At 41.3% G+C, this 23,417-nt stretch overlaps 1 protein-coding gene across 1 annotated transcript in view; it reads left to right on the plus strand.

The window, feature by feature from the left end:
• Window positions 1–23,417, plus strand: part of TACR3 (tachykinin receptor 3) — a 267,740-nt gene that overhangs the window by 219,683 nt on the left and 24,640 nt on the right. The window lies entirely within an intron of this gene.

The raw sequence follows: 23,417 nt of genomic DNA on the forward strand, positions 1-23,417 counted from the left end.
CGAAGGCCAAGATGCCCGCGCATGCGCAATGCAAGCCTACCGCGTCATCGCGGTTAACCCGCGCATGCGCAGATCGCATCCGGCGGCCATTTTGCTGAAGTCCAGGATCTACAAAGACAGAAAAAACGATCCCAGCCCAGAAAGAGGGACTTGGATAGAAGAAAACCCTCCTTACAAATTCCGCTGTGCTGGACGATCTCTGCATTAAAGGAATCATTAAAGAGGGGTGATCCAGAGATATAATAAATAAATAAACAGGGACATAAACCACTCAAGGTGTTATTTGAAAAATTGTGTTGTAGAACTACAAGTACCAGCCCCCTATGTTCATGCATAACTGCCAACGGCCATCAGTAAAACTTTACACACAGAACTGTTTAAAACAATAGAAATACCATAAAAGGACAAATTAAAGCCAACAGCAATTTAAAACGATAAAACACAGCAATATGCAAAATGCAAAATATAAATGGTCATTTAAATGCGGCAATGCTCAGACAAATATAAATAATCAAGGTAATGATCATAAACATTACATTAATGGTCATAAAAAATGGAAAACAATTGGAAACAATAATCAGTATTAAAATAACCCCTAGGATAATCCCAGGGAAAATAAGGTAAACTAATGGCAACCCCGTATGGATCCTTAAGGGGTGTTAACGATACCTAACCATGTTCAGCATATACACAACAAAAGTTATGTTTAAAATGGTAAATTCAATATTTGGGAGAATCCCCGGTGAAAGGTAAATAAATGTAGTAAAGAACTAAGTTACTACTGCTCCAGCTAATTACTAGAAAAAAAGGGGAGGGGGGGGGGAAGAAAAAGAAGAAGAAAAAGAAGAAACCCCCCAAGGTAAGATGATGGTATTTATGGACCTTAGTTCCCCGCGGAAAACAAAATGATACATAAATAAAAGACCATGCTGATAAAACGTACATACTGGTTAATTAATACGCTGAGGCAAGGGCAACCCAAATGGATTTAGCTGGTATCCAAAAAGCAATTAATATCTACAGTCAGGTCCATAAATATTGGGACATGGACACAATTCTAACATTTTTGGCTCTATACACCACCACAATGGATTTGAAAGGAAACGAACAAGATGTGCTTTAACTGCAGACTGTCAGCTTTAATTTGAGGGAATTTACATCCAAATCAGGTGAACGGTGTAGGAATTACAACAGTTTGCATATGTGCCTCCCACTTCTTAAGGGACCAAAAGTAATGGGACAGAATAATAATCATAAATCAAACTTTCCCTTTTTAATACTTGGTTGCAAATCCTTTGCAGTCAATTACAGCCTGAAGTCTGGAATGCATAGACATCACCAGACGCTGGGTCTCATCCCTGGTGATGCTCTGCCAGGCCTCTACTGCAACTGTCTTCAGTTCCTGCTTGTTCTTGGGGCATTTTCCCTTCAGTTTTGTCTTCAGCAAGTGAAATGCATGCTCAATCGGATTCAGGTCAGGTGATTGACTTGGCCATTGCATAACATTCCACTTAAAAAACTCTTTGGTTGGTTTTGCAGTATGCTTTGGGTCATTGTCCATCTGCACTGTGAAGCGGCGTCCAATGAGTTGTGAAGCATTTGGCTGAATATGAGCAGATAATATTGCCCGAAACACTTCAGAATTCATCCTGCTGCTTTTGTCAGCAGTCACATCATCAATAAATACAAGAGAACCAGTTCCATTGGCAGCCATACATGCCCACGCCATGACACTACCACCACCATGCTTCACTGATGAGGTGGTATGCTTAGGATCATGAGCAGTTCCTTTCCTTCTCCATACTCTTCTCTTCCCATCACTCTGGTACAAGTTGATCTCGGTCTCATCTGTCCATAGGATGTTGTTCCAGAACTGTGAAGGCTTTTTTAGATGTCGTTTGGCAAACTCTAATCTGGCCTTCCTGTTTTTGAGGCTCACCAATGGTTTACATCTTGTGGTGAACCCTCTGTATTCACCCTGGTGAAGTCTTCTCTTGATTGTTGACTTTGACACACATACACCTACCTCCTGGAGAGTGTTCTTGATCTGGCCAACTGTTGTGAAGGGTGTTTTCATCACCAGGGAAAGAATTCTTCGGTCATCCACCACAGTTGTTTTCCATGGTCTTCCGGGTCTTTTGGTGTTGCTGAGCTCACCGGTGCGTTCTTTCTTTTTAAGAATGTTCCAAACAGTTGTTTTGGCCACGCCTAATGTTTTTGCTATCTCTCTGATGGGTTTGTTTTGTTTTTTCAGCCTAATGATGGCTTGCTTCACTGATAGTGACAGCTCTTTGGATCTCATCTTGAGAGTTGACAGCAACAGATTCCAAATGCAAATAGCACACTTGAAATGAACTCTGGATCTTTTATCTGCTCATTGTAATTGGGATAATGAGGGAATAACACACACCTGGCCATAGAACAGCTGAGAAACCAATTGTCCCATTACTTTTGGTCCCTTAAGAAGTGGGAGGCACATATGCAAACTCTTGTAATTCCTACACCGTTCACCTGATTTAGATGTAAATACCCTCAAATTAAAGCTGACAGTCTGCAGTTAAAGCACATCTTGTTCGTTTCATTTCAAATCCATTGTGGTGGTGTATAGAGCCAAAAATGTTAGAATTGTGTCAATGTCCCAATATTTATGGACCTGACTGTATATCAATATTTAACCCATGTGGGGCAAGTGTTCTTAATAAAAAAATCCATTTGGTTTCAAGTTTCGAAACAGCTCTTAGTTTGTGTACTCCTCTCCAGTGTCTATGTATTGTGTCAATTCCTATAAACCTCAGGCCATGTGGGTTCTTGTTGTGTGCTTGACGGAAGTGCAAGGACAGTGAGTGTTCCTTGAACCCCTTTTTAATATTCTTCAGGTGCTCCCTCAATCTATCACGAAGTCTCCTAATAGTCCGTCCCACATATTGCTTCCCGCATGTACACTCCAGCAGGTATACAACATGGGTACTATTGCACGTGATGGTAGACTGAATTTCGGATGTTTTACCAGTTGTGTTGGAACTAAATGTGGTTACCGGATATTTATGAATTCTATTATTAGTGCATAGCATACATCTATTACAGGGGAAAAAACCTTTCCGGTCGAAGAAGAAGGCAAGTTGTTTAGGTGGATTAACAATGTTAGGGGCCAAGGTGTTTCTCAGAGGTGGTGCCCTACGGAAAGTGATTTCGGGGGCTTCCGGTAAATGGCTCCCCAACACCGAATCATTTTTAAGAATTTTCCAATTATTCCTGATAATACTAGCTACATCCCTAAATTGTGTAGAAAAGTCAGTGATAAAAGGACAGTATCTCTCAGTGGTGGTTCTTTGTTTAGTGATGATGAGGCTATCCCTATTCATACCGCCCACCTTGTCCCTCTCTGCCTCAAGCATATTGGCGTTATAACCTTTTTCAATGAATCTCCGCTTAAGGATCTCAGATTGGAGAACATAGTCCTCTTTTTTGTCACAGTTTCTGTAGATCCGGAGAAACTGTCCCCTTGGTATGTTGCTCAACCATCTCGGATGATGACAACTGTCTTTAGGGATAAAGCTATTCCGGTCTGATGATTTAAAATAACTCCTAGATAGAATTTTAGGGCCCTCAATGTATAATGTCAAGTCAAGAAAGTTAATTTCCTGATTGCTATATTGAAAGGTGAGTTTAATATTAATATCATTAAAATTCAGTGTGGTGAAGAAGTTGTTCAAGGTAAATTCATCCCCTTCCCATAGGAGCAAGATATCGTCGATGTACCGACGATAAAACAATAGTTGTGGCCACTCTCTGGAGTAAATGAGATCCTCCTCCCATCTTGCCATAAATAAGTTGGCAAGACTCGGGGCAAACTTCGCGCCCATGGCAACCCCAGTGATCTGCAGGTAGAACTTATTACTAAACCAAAAGTAATTGTGGTTCATAGTATAGTCGAGAAGTTCCAGTAAAAATGCCTTTTGTGAGACTGGTATGTCATTAGCTGTATTAAGATAATATTCAGCAGCGGCTAGTCCATCATCATGATTAATATTGCTGTACAGAGCCGCGACGTCAGCGGTCACAAGAAAGGTGGGCTGTTTAAGGGTAACTTCTCTAATGTCTGCCAGTACCTGTTTTGTGTCTTTGAGAAACGCAGGGGTGGTACAAACCAAAGGTTGGAGGAAAAAATCAATAAATTCACCCACACGCGAGCACAAAGAGCCGATCCCACTAATAATAGGACGGCCAGGGGGATTCACAGGATCTTTATGAACTTTTGGTAGACAGTATATGACCAGTAGTCGAGGGGCCGTTGGACACAGATAGTCCTTTTCTTTACTGTTAATAATCCCCTGTTCAAAACCTCTTTTTAATATTGCCTTTAATAGTTTTCTATAAGTAATAAGGGGGTTACTTGGTAACTCTTTATAGGTATTCCTGTCCTTCACGATATTCTCTACCTGTGAAAGGTAGAAGCTTTTGTCCATCACAACTACACCTCCTCCCTTATCTGCTGGCCTTATTACCAGTTCCTTTTCTTCTAATAGGCTTTTAACCATTAAGTCTGTTTGTTTTTTGTTGTTAAGATGGTTGAGTTTGGACTTAACTCTTAAATTCTCCAGGTCCTTAAGGACCATACTTTTGAAGATGTTGACATGCGAATGGGCCGGGGGGGTTAAAAAGGGATGCATTCCTCAAATTGGAGGCTTTACATGTATCGGCATTCGAATTAGTGCTAGTTCGATTGGAGGGATTCCTGAGGAAATGTCTCTTAAGGGACAATTTCCTTGTAAACCTATGGATGTCAATGTATGTATTGAATTTATTCAACTTAGCCGGTGGGGCATATTTCAAACCCTTGTTCAGTAGATTGAGTTCTTTGTCAGTTAGAGTGGTACTACTTATATTAAAGATGCCATCATTATTCATACTCTTCTCTTTTTGTCTATTGACACGTTTTCCTGCTCGTCTTCCTCTTGCCTTAGGTTTCTTTTTTTGCCTGTACCCCTCCCTAAAAAAGGATTAGGTGTATTGTGTTGTTGGGGTCTGGGTGAGTAATAGTGATTGGAGGGAGCATTCCAATTATCATAATTAGAATATTGTGTATTTCTGTTATCACAATATTGGGTGTCATTCCAATACCTATCTCTAGGGGGTGTTTGTTGATAATGTCTAGTATGAGTATCATATGGGCGGTACTCTTGGTGTCTCTCAGGAAAATACCCATAATCATCAGGATTCCCCCGACCATGGTTCTTAGTTGGTGACCTGCGTTTATAATTGGGATTATAGGGTTTGTGATGCCCATGTTTATGAGATGTATCATTCCTCTGGGGGGGTCTGTGATGGTTCCTATTATCACCACGGGAATTCCCTGGCCGGTCTGGTACCTCATATCTATTGTAAAGAGGAATATCGGATTCCTGCCTAGGGGTAGTATATGAAACCCTCCTAGACTTATTATGCGGCGTGTAAGGTGCCGGATTATTTTTCACTGGTATGCCCCTATTATTGGTATTCCGCCCAGGGGGATGTGTGGGGGCAGTTTCCATATCATTTGAGGTAATGAAATCATACTTCTTAGCCTCCCATTTAAAGACGCATTTGTCTTTATAGTCATTACAGTCCCTTATAGATTTCTTTCTTTTTTTAATTTTCTGTTCCTTTTCAGTTTTTTCCACAAGGGACTTCAGTTTATCTGTTGTTAATCTCTTTATCCAGGTGCACTAATTTAAGCCTTTTCCTCAGGATAAGAAATTTGAGTAGCTCCAACCCTTTGTTATTAAAAAATAGGTACCAATCAGCCTCACTGTTGGTATCATCAGTTTCTGGTGGAACCTCCCACCTAAGAGATCTCGGTACCATTCCTTCTTTAATGTATTTTTCTAGAAACGAGATATCCCACAGGGTGCGAATTTCAGATGTAATATGGTTTGATAAATGGATAAAAAGACCATGAAGGTTATAAGGTTCACTATCACAAGTGAAAATGTCATCCGAGATGGCTGATCTCTTTGATCTATACTCAAAGATATCCATGTTAGGATGATCTTAATGATAATTAAGTGACTGGAATTAATGATACTTGCCAAAGGGGGCAGTACAAGATATTAACACTGCAGGGTGCCAAAACTTTTGCAGACGCCATTTTTTTGTTTTCTGTTATTTTGAAAGTGTAAATGATGGAAATAAAATCTATCTTTTGTTGACATATTATAAGAATGTCTAATCTGTAATTTGATGGCTTTTGGAGATTTTTCCATCTTTCCTTGGCTTCTTTATGCACATTAATACAAATTTTTAGCTGGGGTGCCCAAACTTTCGATCCCCACTGTAACTGCACTTGGGCACAAGCTGAAGGCAGTATCTGGAATTTCTCCTAAAAAAAATGGATATTCTTTAATGTCCAATAGAAAGGCACATGCAAATATTCAGGATAACTCGAGGCAATCAGAAATCTAGCAAATGGAAATTCAAGCCAAATATTTCATACAAGCTGCTGGTGGGATTGGAAGAACTTCAGTGACCCGGAGAAGCTTTCCAGAAAACTAAAAATTAAATATACTTACCAGTTCTTTTGAAGTTATCTTTTTTTGTGTTTATAATTTTACCTATGTTGCCTATGGACATAAGATCTTCAATGACCAATCCAGACAATTTGGTAAGACTGGGCAAAGTTTGTCATATTTAAGGGCACCAGACAGTGGAAAATACCCTGATTTCAAGAAAAGAGTGATCAGATGCCCTGGATACTTTCATTTAAACATTTGGCTGCCCTCCGGCATGTCTACAAACATTCATGCTCTTACTATTATAAATTTTATGTTTATATACATAAAAAAAGGATATTCCAAAGGACCGAATTTGCTTGCATCCCTGACTGCTCCCCGATGTATATGGCTTGCTTTAACATCTATAGCAGGCAACAACTGAGAGAATATGAGGCAAAGTGTTACTCTCATCTCATGTTATTTCTTTAGCAGAGAAACACGTTTTACTTGATCTTTTGGTGGCCTTAAGGCTTACAGTTTTCCTTTACAGTTAATGGGAAAATGCTCATATCATGTAAGCATGCTTCTAACAGTTTACTTAGTAGCTGTAAACTAAAGGAAACTTTATTAGGTTTTATTGTATACACCGATTAATCAACGATGAAATTATGCAGTAGTCATAGCGTGGCAACATGCCAAAGCAGGTGAAGAATTCAAGAAATGACAATTGTTCTCATAGACAAATTGCAAAAGCCCCGAGAGAGACAAAGAGGAATCAGAGAAATTTGGGAAGGACAGAGTTACTTATAGGAAGGGAGACATCGTATGATGTATCAAGGTGCAAGGGCTTAAGAGTAAAGTATCCAGGATTTGGAAAGATACGTGTATATACATTCGTAGGCATGAGCAAATAGAGATAAGCAGATGTACGCCATGTTGACCAATTGTCAAATGACCAAGAGGAAGGTCATCGTGCATATGGGTAAGAAGTGGAAGAAAAATTAGAACATAAGGTAGAGATACAGAAGTAAGGAAAAAGGAAAAGGAACTGAGAGAACCAGCATAGAAAAGAGTATGCCATCAGGAAAGGAAAGAAGGAGAAATGGAGGACAAAGAATTGTGTTGCCAAAGGTCAGAGGCCAGAAGACCAAGAGGACATGCCAGAATATAGAAATTAGGACACTAATATGATAGAATAATAGGATAATAGAATAATAGAATAGGAAGCAGCTTGACAGTATGTGTAAAAATGGGCTAGTATGGGGACGCTTCACTAAGAGTCGGCAATGAAGCGAGATTGAGAAAGAGAGAGAGAATAAGAAAACAGAACGCCAAAGTGGAAGGAGGGCAGATTGCCAAAATAGTTGAGTAAAGGTCCAAGAAAACACAGAAAAGGTAATTTAGCAATCAATTGCCCCCTAAGACGAACAAAATACAATGCATCAGGAATAGCCTAGAGACTAAATTAGGACTAGGTTGGAAATCCGTGGGAGGGGTGCTGGGGCTCCGAGGTAGGAAATACTCTTGAAACATATTGACCCCACTTGCGGTTGAACTTTTCCTCTCCTGATGTGGATGGAGAGATATGATTGCTGAGCCGATCCAAACGAAGTAGGAAGTTAAGTTCCAGTTTGACATCCGAGATGGTTGGCGGGCAGTTGGAAACCCATTTTTTTTTTAAATAGACCTTCTCGCAGCCATCAAACAAGTGCATAGCCACGGTTTGGCAGTTCTGAGCATAGCAATGTGCTGATGTGGAGCAGCACACACGGAAACATCCAAGTTGCCAAAAAGAAGAAACCTTTTTGGGGCTGAATACATAGCCTGAATTAACTGTGTAAATGGACCGGAAAAGCCAAATCTAGAGAGAACTAATTGGAGCCATTGAAAACTAACGTTATCAAAGGCTTTTTCAGCGTCGAGAGAGATAATCGCTAGGTCCTGTAGGGGATTATTTTTAGCCTGATGCAGAACTGTGAGCACTTTGCGGATATTTGGCGTGGCTGAACGTCCCTTTATAAAACCCGCTTGAGAAGGGTGAATAAGAGAGGGTAAAATAATGGCCAAACGGTTAGCTATGATTTTAGAAAGGATCTTTGCATCTAGGTTACGGAGGGAAATGGGACAATATGATCCAGGATCCGAAGGGTCTTTACCTTTTTTTGCTATTAGTTTAATGTGGGCTTGCGAAGCCAATGGGAGATACACCCCGCTCTCCTGGATGGACTGATAAACCAGCTGTAAAGTAGGAGAGAGTGTTTATCCATAAGTTTAAAGAATTCGGAGGTGTACCCATCCGGACCCGGAGCTTTACCGTTAGCTAAAGATCTAATAGCTAGACAAATATCTGCTTGTGATATAGGGGCATTTAGAGATTGCAGTGCTATTGGATCTATTTGGGGTAGATTTACACTTTCCAGAAAGGAGTGTGCTCGTGCCTGGTCAATAGGATCCAGCCCATATAAATTTGCATAAAAACTTTTCAAAATAGATATAATCTCTTCCGGAGATTGTTTAAGTAACCCCTGGGAGTCTTTGAGAGAGGTGAATTGCGTGGGGGTGAAAGGCTTCCTACATAGGCGCGCCAGCAGTTTGCCTGGTTTGTTACCAAACCTGTGATAGTGTAAGTCAAGGTGTGAGTGATATAGTGCTTCCTGAGCTGCCGCCCATGTGTCAAATTGGTTTTTAGCATCCGCCCAAGCTTTCCTGTTTTCCTGCGTATTTGAGTCCGCCATCCTTCTTTGAGTCAGTCTAAGAAGGTTACTAGCCTCAGTGAAATTATGCAAAATTCTTTTTTTATAAGCGGACGTAAAAGCAATGATTTTGCCACGTAACACCGCCTTCCCCGCATCCCAAAACAAATTTGGATTGGAAACATGGGCCGCATTTGTAGTTTGGAAGTCTGCCCAGGTGTCTTGTAACTGCCGGGAAAGCTCTTGATTATTCGCCAGAAACGAGGGAAAGCGCCATATCCTAGGATGTGGCGTAGGGTCTAGAAAATTTATAGTAATAGAAATTGGAGAGTGATCCGATATGGCTATGTCATGTATGGTAGATGATACAACATGTTGCAGTAGTACGGAGTTATAGAAAATATAATCGATTCTAGATAAAGAATGATGAACGGGAGAGTAGAAAGTGTAATCTCTGCCGTCTGGATGGGTTAAGCGCCATATATCAGTAATTTGCATTGCTTCAATGAAGCTACATAGTAAAGTAGATGTTGGGCGGGAAATCTGAGAGGAGCGAAGACCACGGTCAACACTCTGCGATTTATCCTCCTGCTTCTGCATGACAGAATTAAAGTCCCCTCCCACGACAAGCAGCTTGTGAATATAGGCCACCAGCCGTGAAGAGAGGCCTTGGAAAACCTGCCTCGTCGGGGAGTTGGGTGCATAAAAGCTGATAAGAACCAGTTCTTGGGATCCGATTTTGATATGTGCTGCTATAAAACGGCCCTCGGTGTCAGCGTTCATAGAGATTAATTCAGGATTAAGCCCTTTGTGGATAAGAATAAGTACCCCTGCTTTATTATTTAGGGAGGAGGAGCCGAAGACATGACCCACCCAGAGTTTACGCATACGGACAAAGTCAGACTGGGTAAGATGAGTTTCTTGGAGCAAAGCTTTATCTGCGCGTAAGCGCCGCAAATGTCTTAGTATCGCCATGCGTTTGTGAGGGGATCTGAGGCCCTTAACATTCCAAGAAAAATATGTGTCATTCTAACTTATGTGATATATGTGATAAAAGGATAAGAATCTTACCAATTAGAGATGTATGAACGATTAGCACTGCTTTGTTAGACGAATGGGGGTGGTTGGAATCTGGTCTCAGAGGACAGAGGAGTTCTCCCAAGAAATAAAGTTCGAAAAGAAGAGAAAAAAGAGAAGGGAAGACAAAGACAAGAGCAAGGGCCCTAGTAGACCCCAACAAAAAATCAAAACATACAATATACCAAAACAGTATACAGGACTTCAAGTCATTCCGCATGCTTTTTCCACCAACACCAGCGTGACCGGGAATAGCAGGGAGAGGAGCCTGCTCCAGGGACCAAAGTAGAATTGTTGAGATGAGGAAGGGCATCCCTCAAACTTATTCCCAACAACGGCTCCAGCACCCCACCACCCACAGCACTGCTGAAATATGGAACCAGGCACATGCAGGAGTAAGGAAGTAAAAATTCAGGCATATATATGAATTAAACAGTAACATTGAAACAGGTGAGTGCGAGAAAACACTGCATCATCAGATAATGCATAAAACATCTAGTGCTGAACAACCAATAAAACTCAGACTTTGGAATGTATGAGCATTTCAGTAAATAGCAAGATACACCATTCAAAAGATTAAAAAAACACTTCCATCTGAACCAATCGGACCAGGAGAAAAGCTTGAAGCAATTATGAAGAGACTGATGGCCTCGTAGACCTTCAAGGCGGGCGAGATTTGGAGGAAGATGGATTGGTGCGTTGACGTTTAGGGGGGTCTTTGCGAGGACTGCGTTGGTCTCTTGGGCCAAAATTCCTACCCGCGTGTTGCGTCAACGGATCCCCGTCATTTAGGTGGTCCTGAAGATATTGGTGGGCTTCTTCAGGATGAACAAAAGATTTGGAGTCCCCAGATGGTGCAGTGAAACGTAACGTGGCCGTATACGCTAATGTAAACTTTATTCCTTTCTGGTGAAGAGTGGCACAGACGTGCTGAAATGCTTTCCGTTTACGCGATACTTCCTGTGAGTAGTCCGCAAATAGTAGTAATTTGTGACCCTCAATTTGCAGAGAAAGGGAATTACGAAAAGAGGTGAGGATCGCTACGCGGTCAGCATAGTTGAGATAGCGGACAATCACAGAACGTGGTGCACGGCGCTCGGTAGATGGAGGCCCCAGGTGATGAGCTCTCTCTACCTGACAAGAGGAGGAGAGGCCCAAAGCTGCAGGGATCCGTGCTGAGCAGAGATCGGGGAGAGAACCTGTATTGAAAGATTCTGGGAGACCCACAATGCGTAAGTTATTCCTACGTGATCGATTTTCCAGATCATCGATTTTATCCAAAATACTTTGCTGTATACGATTGGATTGTGATGTAGCAGCTTGCATTGAATGGACTTCATCTTCTAAATCAGATAGGTGCTGTTCAGCCTCAGATAATCGTTTAGAATGTTCGCCCAAATCTTTTCTCAGCTGTTCAATGCCCATGCTGACAGCTCTATCTACAGCCTGCGTGATACTTGGGAGCAAGATAGAGGATACTGCCTGAGCTATTTTGACATACTACTCAGAAAGACTATCAGTGCCAGAAGGAAGTGGAGAGGCAGTGAGGATGGTGGGGAGAGTCTCTGTCATACCTGCTCCCACGTTGCGATCCCGCTCTGTGCCTGTGTCCATGCTGTGACAGGCATCGTCGGCCATCTTGGCTGCAGAAGGGGAGAGCCGCATCCCTCCGCTCTAGACGCCTACTCATGGCCGGACTGCACCGGCAGAAGGTACCACTCCATGCTGGAGCTGCTGCGGGAAGGTAAGGGGCACCCCGAGGCTATAAAGCAGGGGTCCCCGAGGCAGTAAGCAGGCCTTATAGAGCTGGGGTCCCGGGAGCCGCGGGTCCCTCGAGTTACAGCATCCGGTGCCGGAACCGGAAGTCGAAAAAAAGTTTTGATCATGCCTGATGCCCTATATCATTCAACCTACCAATGAAATCTAATCACTATAACTGCTTTACTGAAAAAAGTGACACTACAGCATAACAGAAATTACAGAAATCGAACAGAAAACAGAAAAAGAAATGTAATTTTAACACACAGAAGACACACAATTTTCCCAAGAAAGATACTGTAGTATAAATGCCAGGAGGAAGAAAGGCACCAGAGACATCTGTAGTAATGGTTCAGCACATAAAATGTATTGAACTTTATTTCTCTATCAACATTCTTAATTAAAAATTAGTTACATTTTAGTGTTCTTTGATAATTTTTGAACACCGTTGTGCTCAGACTTCCCCAGAATGAAATGCATTAATCAGATTTATTGGTAAATTCATTAGGATTCTCTTCCAACTTAATGTGCTGCCTGCAGCTACGTCTTTAATGTGTTTTATACACCATACATAGCTACTCTGTAATGCATTAAGGATCTGTCCACGGGAAAAATATGAAACATCATCGCAGTGATTACTTTGGATATATTAATATACTGCAATAAACATTGTTTATAACATTTTTATTAAGTACACCAACACCCCTTGGCCTTCTCTAGAAGAGCAGTACCAGAAAGCAATGATGAGGAAAAAGCAGTAACTCAAAAGCAGCATTAAGCTTTTTATTAAGGGAAAATTTCTGATTTGTTGCTATGGGGTGTTTAACCAGATGGTTGTTCATTCTAAGAAAAGAAAAAAAAAATCAGTGAATAACATTTTTTGAATAACTAAAGGGTTGAAGGTAACCAAAGTTCACTTAACTCAAGAGGAAATGATGTCACCTGCAAGAAAGCAGCAGAAATAGCCTTTGCACTAATGCTTCTCTAGTTTAATTGGAATAATAAGCTAATAATAACAACTTCAGCACCTATCTTTATTGATATGAATTAACATCAAACTTTCCTGACCCAGACTGGTTTGCTGCTGATGAATAAAAGTGAATGATTTGTAGTCAATTAGTTGTGTATAAAAAAAAGCACACAGTGCCATTCCTAGGGCTTTTTTTTTACAGAGCTCTCTGAAAAATTATCTATGGGCAGTGTTGCCTCCGAAACACATTGGCTCTTTTTATATGGCTAATTTTTAACAACAGTTAAATTGATCTTAGACTCTTTTATCCAGTTTTAATTGGGTGCTACTTTCTGTATTTCTGTGGTTAGAGTTACTGTTGGGTGCTCATTGAAGGAAGCCTTGATGTGTGGGTGCCACTTCACTAGAGCTATTGAGCTTGTTTGCAGTTTTCCTTCATCTGAATACACAAGACTAAAGTTCTCAGTGCCTCTTTAAAGCAGTATTAAACCCTAAAAACAAAAATGTATTATATTTCACCTTACCATTCCTTTGATGTGGTGGCTGCATTAGTTTTCTTTTTTCAGTTTTTTTCCTATATTTTCACCTGGTGATTTGGCCTGTAAAACTGTTGTTTTTCAGCTTATTTTCACAGATGAAGCTGTCCAGAAAAAGTAGCAATAAGAGGGTTGAGACAAACCATTTAACTCTGACAGGGGTGCTTACAATGGTCAGCTTTTATTCCTTTTTTAAACAACCTTTATCTTAACAGGAAAAACAGCTGTTGCTGTAACTGTTTAACCACCTGCCAACTGTGGTATAGCCGAATGACGGCTAGAGCGCGGTTGACCAGTTCTGGGAGGGCATTATATGACGTCCTCCCAGAACGCGCCCTCCCATGTGCCCCCAGGGGAGCGCACCCCCTACGGACACAGCTGATCATGTGATGTGGTAAAAGGGCATTCACAGTGGCTTTTACGATGTGATCAGCTGTGTCCAATGACACAGCAGACTACCAGGTAAATACAATTGCCGGTTATCGGCTGCACTTTCCTCACACTGTTACAGCATGAGGAAATTACTGCCGATAACCGGCAATTGTCAGCAAACAAATCTGCACTGATCATCAGGGCACAGTGCCCAGCAGTGCCGCCCACCTGTGCCCATCAGTGCTACCCACCCGTGCCCATTAGTGCTCATCAGTGCCACCCACCTATGCCTAGCAGTGCTGCCCAGCAGTGCCGCCAGTCAGTACCCAGCAGTGTCGAGTCAGTGCCCAGCAGTGCTGCCTATCAGTGCAGCCTCATCAATGCACATCAGTGAAGGAGAATAATTACCTGTTTCCAAAATTGTATAATAGAAACAAAGAAAAACTTTATTTTTCAAATATTTTGCCATTTTTTTTATAATAGCGCAAAAAATAAAACACATAGCGGCAATTAAATACCATCAAAAGAAAGCTCTATTTTGTGAAAAAAATGATAAAAATTTCATATGGGTGCAGTGTTGCATGACCGCTCAATTGTCATTCAACGTTCGACAGCGCTGAAAGCTGAAAATTGGCCTGGGCAGGAAGTGCCTGGTAGGTAAGTGGTTAAAAACTGTTAACTGGAGTTTAGCTTTAATTTATTAGTTAAGTCCATCTAAATATCTAAATATATTAATCTAACACTACCTTCCTCCAAGACTGACAATGCTTCTGCCCATAGGTGTCTGCTTTACAGGCACACTAAGGCTGACCATACACTATACAAGTTTCTTACTATTTTCTGTCCAATTTCTGCCCAATTACCTTTAGATTTACCTTCAACTATGTAGTGCAAGGGCTTGCCTAATTGAATGCACTTGAACGTATTGTTTAGGTTTGACCTCATATTATATGGTTTTTGATAAATTTAAAGCAAAATTCTCAAGAAAATTGTATAATGTATGGCCAGCCTAAGGTCAAACCCAAACAACACTTTCAGTTGTATCCAATTAGACAGGCCCTTGCACTACACAGTTGAAGGTAAATCTAAAGGAAATTGGGCAGAAATTGGACAGAAAATTGTAAGAAAATTGTATAGTGTATGGCCAGCCTTAGTCTAGGTTCACAACTAAGCATTTTCCGTAGTGTTTTGTGGAAACATGCAGCAGTCCATTTAACATGATTTCCTATGGGACACGTTCACATCTCCACGTTTTCACCCATTGCGTTTTTTGGAAAGGGTCAGGGACTTTTTTAAGTTGCATTTTTGGTTCTATAGACTTCAATGGAGAAGCTGCAGAAAAGCATGTAGGGCGTTTTTGCTGCGATTTGCGTTTTAATCTGCCTAGCAACAAGAAAAAAAAAACAAAATGCATCAAAATTGTGGCAAAAATGCATGTGCAAAAACACCTCAAAAAGCACTGCAGAAACGGATCAAACGCAAAAGAATAGGTGTGAACCTAGCCTAAGACTGTTATAAAATACAAAGGTAGTCATGTACATTTCAGTGGTGCCTTGTTTCTGTTTTACTTACTGTTTGAAGCTGTAATGTCACTCTACAGTCTATTTTTTGAAAATAAAATAGTTTGTAAACGAAAAAAAAATACAAAGGTAGTCTGCACTAGAAAATAACTAGATCAGTGCAAAAGCAAATATATGTGCAATGACAAATATTTTTAAAAAATTATATCTAAATTAGTTGTGATTTCAGTACTCATTGATATTCACACTGCAAATATCCAACATCAATTGTTTCTAAAAATAGTGTTGCGTTATCACATAAGTCATAAATTCATAAAGAGTACGTAAATCATATTATTATCAAATAAGTGTCCAATAAAAAATGTAAACTGAGATTCAGTTCACCGTGAATGCAAAATCTTCACAATAAATGTACACCAGCCACCTTATACAAATAAAGCAGCTTACCAAACATATACAAGAGACTCCAGATCCAAGAGGCCTAACAGCACCTTTGGATAGATCCTGCGACAAAAAACAAACATAAGCCTTGATATTAACCACAAAACAAAATGTAAGATAGAAAACCCAATAATAATAACTCAAAAATACAGTAAAAGGGTTGGTTGCCTAAAGTACTAGCAATCTGAAATAAAGTACAGTTTCCCAACTGACCCTGATCTCTGGGCATTTTGTCTTCTTTTCGTACAATAGCTTCTAGTTTACTGACAGGGGGTTGGTTTAACCCAAAATCCCCCTTATTGCCCCTTTCAAAGTCTGATGGCCATTATTCAATGTCCATGAAGTGCATTATGGTTATAAAAAATTTCCCTGGCAATTCGTCACATAAATTCCCCTGGACAACGAATCTCAAAAACCCAAGATTCACCTCAAACATTTTCATAAAAATGTTAAGCACTAGCAGTCTGTTCAAGGTCCTACCTTTTCCCAGAGGTTATGCTGCTCCATGTGCTGGCATCCATCTTGGGTTTCTGCAAAGCATGGTGGGAGCCTTTTATGCTTTCAGGCCTCTGCGGTCCATCCCCCAGAGGGGTGTGGTTGAGCACATTTAAGCCGGTTGTCTGCACGTGCTCTTTGCATTCGTGTCCTGTATGATAATGTTGTTGCAAGCTCTTGTTCTACTCTCGTGGCTCTCCTGGAAACTGACTCGGCTTTGTCTAAGACTATTCTCAGCCTTATCCCTTTATCTGACCTCCTGTTGCTGAACCCGGCTTGTGACCTGTGTATTTTTGTCTACCGTTCTGTACTGTCTGTCCCGGCCTGTCCGACTACGCTATCGTTCTTATCTGGGTCCTACCAGCTATACGCCATTGGCAGTGGCCATTACCGCAGGTGGGGTTACTCGGGGGCTGCGACCTGGTCCCTGGCTGTGTCAAGTCCATCCCACCATCAGGGGCCCTGGTGAAGGGCAGCCTGGGGCTTAGACTCCGTGCCCTGAGGGACTCCGGTCTGTGGGTGGTGGTTGTCGTCAGTCGGTGCGTGACCCTGCCATTAGGCCTGCCTGTCCATTCCACAGCTCCTGCCCTGACACAGTCAAGAAGATTTTTTAATATGCAACCATGGCTCAAAAGATTCCCCTGCAGTTTCTGTAATGCTGTTTTTATGTTCTATTCCAAAAACTGTCAAAACATAATGACTGTAATGCTGATTTGGGTCCGATAGTAGTGCCCTCCTAGGGAAAGGGAGCCTTGACTGCTGGTAGCTTGGCAGCTACGTGGGAGTAAACCTAAAACAGAGATGTTAAGTGGCTCCAACAGGATTGGCCACCAAGACATGAGGTGACTGGGTAGAGCCTGAACTATAGAAAAAGGCTACACAGGGGCACGTCCCACTACTCTGAGGAGATTCAGACATCACAAGAGCTGTCCACCCTCCCATCCGTTGTGAGTTTCATCACAGCTTTATTTTTTTTTTACCTTGCCAGTGATTGATATTGCTTTATGGACTATGCCCTCAAGTTTAATTCTGGGGTCAGTTTAATGCCTGTCTGGCACTGATGGTGAAGACAGGCCTCTTAGACCATCTGTGGTTTTGTTATGGATGCTCACAGTATAACCGAGACTGGCATTGTTTTATGGTTTCTTTGAATGTTGTTACATTTTGGAAAGTTCAATAAAGCTGTGGCCTTGCCCTAGTTCCAACTTAATCAGCCTCTGTGTCTTTTGGGGGTGGCAAGGTTTTTTGTTGCGTTAGTGGTCAAAACACACTTAGGCTTCTGAGCGGTCATGAACTGAGAAAGACGATGAGGCAGGTAACATTTGACTTTTTTTAGATTCTAAAATACATTTTGTGAACAGTAATACTTGAAGTATTTATCATACTCAATACTGACTTATTTATTTTGTGAATTTTCTGGTTTATAATGACAAAATTGTTTCAGAGAATAGCAGAGACTGCACCTATCGAGGGATACTGTAAATCTTAAATATTTAAAATAACCCAATATCTATATTTTGTGAAAGGCATCTCAAATAATTGCTTATTCTGTCCAAAAAAAACTTGCTCAGATTTTATCTATAAACGTTATTCATTTATAATGTGTTGATGGTAAGACACTTCATACTTAGGGCCAAATTTAAATCTCAGGAGCCTATAGGCAGAGAATTCTGAAGGCCCCCCCCCCACAGAGCGCACACCATAACGCTGCTGCATGAAGGTTATGAAGTAGCATCACTTCACTGGTCGCTAAGGGCAGCAGCTTCACTTTTCTGGTTGCTATGGGCAGCAGCTTTACTTTAGTGGTTACTATGGGCAGCAGCTTTATTTTAGTGGTTGCTATGGGCAGAAACTTTATTTTGTTAGTTGCTATGCACAGCAGCTACACTTTAGTGGTTGCTATGGGCAGCAGCCTTCTCTGGGCCCTGGGCAGTGAAGCAGAGCAGTGAATTACAGAGGGATGGATGGGGAGAGGTAGCAGATCTGCATTGTTTGAGCCTAGCAATGAGGATGAGTCACAAATGGGACAACCGAGGCTTCTGTCATCTTAGTCAGCATTGTTGGGGGTCGGGGGTCTGTGCTCTGCTTGCTGTTGGAGCTGGGGTCCAACTGGTTCGTGTGTCCACTTATGTGGTCAACCTGGGCTGCCATGGTGGAGAAGTGAGCCATGCTCGGCAATTCTGGGGGCTCCCTCTACTGCTGACAACCCTCCGCCCACACTACTAGAGTGGACCGAGGTCTAGAAATAAAAAAAAAAATCATACAGATGGGTGCCCCTCTAGGAAGGGCGCCATAGGCACATGGCTACAGTGCCTATACTATCAACTGAGGCACGGAAGATTTTAGCAAACTGTATTGCTGTCAAACAAGCTTCTGGCTAAGATGCTGCACTTGATGAAATGTATCAGGTGAGTGATGAGTGCGGAAAGCCTAACAGCATACTAAGGATTCCATACCGCATGAAATTGTCTAATTGTAATTTAACCTTTGCTCAAAATTCTAAGAAAAGCAAAAATCCCCACTAGAGAAAAACTTTAAGCACAAGAGCAGGACAAAGATGATTTTGGGACTACTAATTAAATACTATTAGACTCAGTTCACACTAGCTTTGTCAGCAGCTGTCAGACAGGTGTTTGGGAAGCATTTTTAATGCTTCTCAAACGCCTGTGAAAATTCTGCACATGGTAGCACACGGTGCTGTTCACATGGAAGCGTTAGTGTCACGTCGCTGCAAAACTGACGCCTCTGGTCGAGTCAGGAGGAGTTGAAGCCTCCCATTCAAGTCTATGGTGCAGCTCCGCAAATGCCTGGCCTGCGTTTGCGGTGCAGTTGCAACGCGGTTGCGAGGCATTGCAGAGTGTTACTACCATTTAACTTCATTATAGGAGTTTGTGGTGTGGTTTTAATGCTTGGCAAACGCCTATCGACTGCCTCAAAACCGCGCATAGGGCATTTGGGGAGCATTTGAGCCTGTCTAACGCCTGTCAAACGCTATAGGGGCATTTGGCAAGAATTAGAAATGAAGTCAAGTGTGAACGAGCCCTTACTGTGGTTACAGTGAAAATAATTTTGTATTTTATAGTTTAAAGATAATGTTAGGTTTAGTAGGGGACAAGCTTTGCTCACCATACTTTCAAACAAAGATTATCTATTATTCATCTCAGTGGTGGATGGTCTTTCTATAGGAATGAATGGGGATTCTTTCATGCAAGCAGTTGTAAGCCGTGTACCGGGGTGGGCTCCCCAGGATACAGTGAAGTCACGAACAAGGAAAGCAACCTCAACACCAGCTTTTGCCACAACAGAATTTTACTTAGATGTGGCAAATAAGCACAACCACAAATGCTGGAAACATACAATAAATTTACATACACCCAGCCCAAAGGCTGAGACCCTTGTGCTGCACAGTAGGGCGCCTTCTGATGGAGGAAGGTAGAAGGTGAAGTAATTTACCTACTGGCGGGCACAAATAAGCTGCCACACTTATTACCCTAAAAGAGCAGAAATCAGTGTATGGGTGTACAGTATGGGCTAGTCTGCGGTGCAGCAGAACAGCTTACAATCTTACACAAATGTACAGTATTCCCCCTCCCATAACTGGTCCTGTAGCATGTGCCTGAGTATTCCTTCTGAGCAAAACGCCAGTCTGGCTTAAGTTTGTGGGAAGTTTGTGAAATGTCACTTTAAGTTGTGGAGTCCTTCCAATAATCAGTAACAACACTTGTGGCCTGACACAAACAGAGACCCTAACTAATTAACTATAGGCCTGGACGCAGTCTCAAGGCGCCAACACTGAAATGAGGTGCGTGCACGATCTTACCGACCCGGGTCTGCTCTGCATCCGCTGGTGACTCTGAACAGAACAAATGTCTCTCCAACAAGCATGCGGTCTTGCCGTATATTTTGTTTAGTTCCTCTGCTCTCATCAGCCTTCCTGGCAGCAATCTCATCAGCATTCCTGGCAGCAATCTCATCAGCTTCCTGGCAGCAATCTCTGGTTACTGAGGGACGCTTTCACACCTGGATGTCATCAGATTCTCAGCTCACACGGCCCCTTATTCACCAAGCTCCAAAACATGGCTTTTCTCTCTCCTCTGTGTGCAAAACCCCACCTCTTCATTAATATACAAATATCTATACAGTCTGAGGCTGTGTTAGAAAAACAGTGACATCTTGTGGGTAAACCGCAGAATGTCAGTCAAAACATTAATTTACTTCCGCACAAACAGTGTTCAAACAACTGTTTCCCCATCTCACACAGTGCTTGGTGAGAAGACTCTTGAAGAGGCTGTGTGATTTTCAATATTTCACAACAAAAATCTTTGGGAAGCACAGACAGGTAAATCTGGGGCATATGGGGAAAGGAGAGGGGCTTTAAAGGATAACAGTACAAAGTAAAAAAAAATAAAAATTGCAAATATTAAGTATAGAAATAATAATAATACTAATAATAATAATTATTAGTATTATTATTATTATTAATATTATTAGGTACTGAAAACTTGACTGACTAAAAACTGAAAGAAAAAGCTGATTTTAATTTTTAAATACATAAAACTAAAATGGCTTTCATAGCAATGCAAACATAATGCTGGAACATATCAAATGCACACACTTGCTTTTTACTGCATACAACCTATTAGTTATTATTTTCATTCATGGTACACAAACATGAGTACTATAGGGTTACCAAAATAACAGCATAACAGTTTGAATGCTTTATGCTTACAGGCAGTTTCTCATTGCAACCCCAGGACAGAACCATTCAATAAAAGATGCTTCACTGTTATGACTCCTTCATCTGTTTGTGTGTGTATGTACAGTATGTATGGATGTGTGCGTGTATTTTTCAGCTAAGCTAAGCTCAAATGCAAGTACAAAATAATAATATGCATCATTTAATATTTATCTGAATAACAATATTATTAGATAATTGTATTATTAGGCAGGTAATAGTATAGCATGCTTAAATTGAAAAATGTACAACCCACTACATGTTCACTTTAAGTTAAAGCTAAATATTGTTATTATATCTAAAATTATACAAATGTTTACAAAATTTTATAAACAGGTAGTCAATAATGCCATATATATAAATATATAATGAGATATATATATATATATATATATATACACACAGTATATATATATATATATATATATGTATATATATATATATTTCATGTGACAACACTGAAGAAATTACACTTTGCTACAATGTAATGTAGTGAGTTTACAGCTTGTATAACAGTGTAATTTTGTTGTCCCCTCAAAATAACTCAACACACAGCCATTAATGTCTAAACTGCCTTCAACAAAAGTGAGTACACCCCTAAGTGAAAATGTCCAAATTGGGCCCAAAGTGTCAATCTTTTGTGTGGCCACCATTATTTTCCAGCACTGCCTTAGCCCTCTTGGCCATGGAGTTCACCAGAGCGTCACAGGTTGCCACTGGAGTCCTCTTCCACTCCTTCATGACGACATCATGCAGCTGGTGGATGTTAGAGACCTTGCGCTCCTCCACCTTCCGTTTAAGGATGCCCCACAGATGCTCAATAGGGTTTAAGTCTGGAGACATGCTTGGCCAGTCCATCTCCTTTACCCTCAGCTTCTTTAACAAGGCAGTGGCTGTCTTGGAGGTGTGTTTGGGGTCATTATCATGTTGGAATACTGCCCTCTGAAGGGAGGGGATCATGGTCTGTTTTGGTATGTCACAGTACATGTTGGCATTCATGGTTCCCTCAATGAACTGTAGCTCCCCAGTGACGGCAGCACTCATGCAGCCCCAGACCATGACACTCTCACCACCATGCTTGACTGTAGGCAAGACGCACTTGTCTTTGTACTCCTCACCTGGTTGCCGCCACACACTCTTGACACCATCTGAGCCAAATAAATTTATCTTGGTCTCATCAGACCACGGACATGGTTCCAGTAATCCATGTCCTTAGTCTGCTTGTCTTCAGTGAACTGTTTGTGGGCTTTCTTGTGCATCATCTTTAGAAGAGGCTTCCTTCTGGGACGACAGCCATGCAGACCAATTTGATGCAGTGTGCGGCGTATGGTCTGAGCACTGACAGGCTGACCCCCTCACCCCTTCAACCTCTGCAGCAATGCTGGCAGCACTCATATGTCTATTTCCCAAAGACAACCTCTGGATATGACGCTGAGCACATGCACTCAACTTCTTTGGTCAACCATGGCAAGGCCTGCTCTGAGTGGAACCTGTCCTGTTAAACTGTTGTATGGTCTTGGCCACAATGCTGCAAGCAGTTTCAGGGTCTTGGCAATCTATAAGCCTAGGCCACCTTTATGTAGAGCAAAAATTCTTTTTTTTCAGATCCTCAGAGAGTTCTTTGCCATGAGGTGCTATGTTGAACTTCCAGTGACCAGTATGAGAAAGTGAGAGCGATAACACCAAATTTAACACACCTGCTCCCCATTTACGCCTGAGACCTTGTAACACTAAGGAGTCAGATGACACCGGGAAGGTAAAATGGCTAACTGGGCCCAATTTGGCCATTTTTACTTAGGCATGTACTCTTTTTTGTTGCCAGCAGTTTAGACATTAATGGCTGTGTGTTATTTTGAGGGGATAGCAAATTTACACTGTTATACAAGCTGTACACTCACTACTTTACATTGTAGCAAAGTGACATTTCTTCAGTGTTGTCACATGAAAAGATATAATAAAATATTTACAAAAATGTGGGGTGGACTCACTTCTGTGAGATACTGTATATATATCTATGCACGTAACCAGGTAAATCCACAATGAAATCACCAAATAAAAAAGGAGTTAACGTACAGTAAGCATAACTTATTTCTCCATCAAAGAATAATACAGCAACTTCAGGCATCCCTGCACTTTTAATTACTGACCAGAAGAACAAATGAAGATATGTGTGTTTTTTAAGAAAGAGTTTTCTATTAATATGTAAAAATTAACACACTGTTACACTTTTTTAGTATCCCACATGGAAGCCCTGAACACACATATCTCCATTTCTACTGCATAGAGCAGGTTATAATCTTTTCATTGTAGATTTATGTAGATTGATATCTACAAATCAACAGTCATGGAG

The sequence above is a fragment of the Staurois parvus genome, unplaced genomic scaffold (assembly GCF_062004578.1).
Source record: "Staurois parvus isolate SC_StPar_1 unplaced genomic scaffold, SC_StPar_1.0 ptg000244l, whole genome shotgun sequence".
Classification (NCBI taxonomy): Eukaryota; Metazoa; Chordata; class Amphibia; order Anura; family Ranidae; genus Staurois; species Staurois parvus.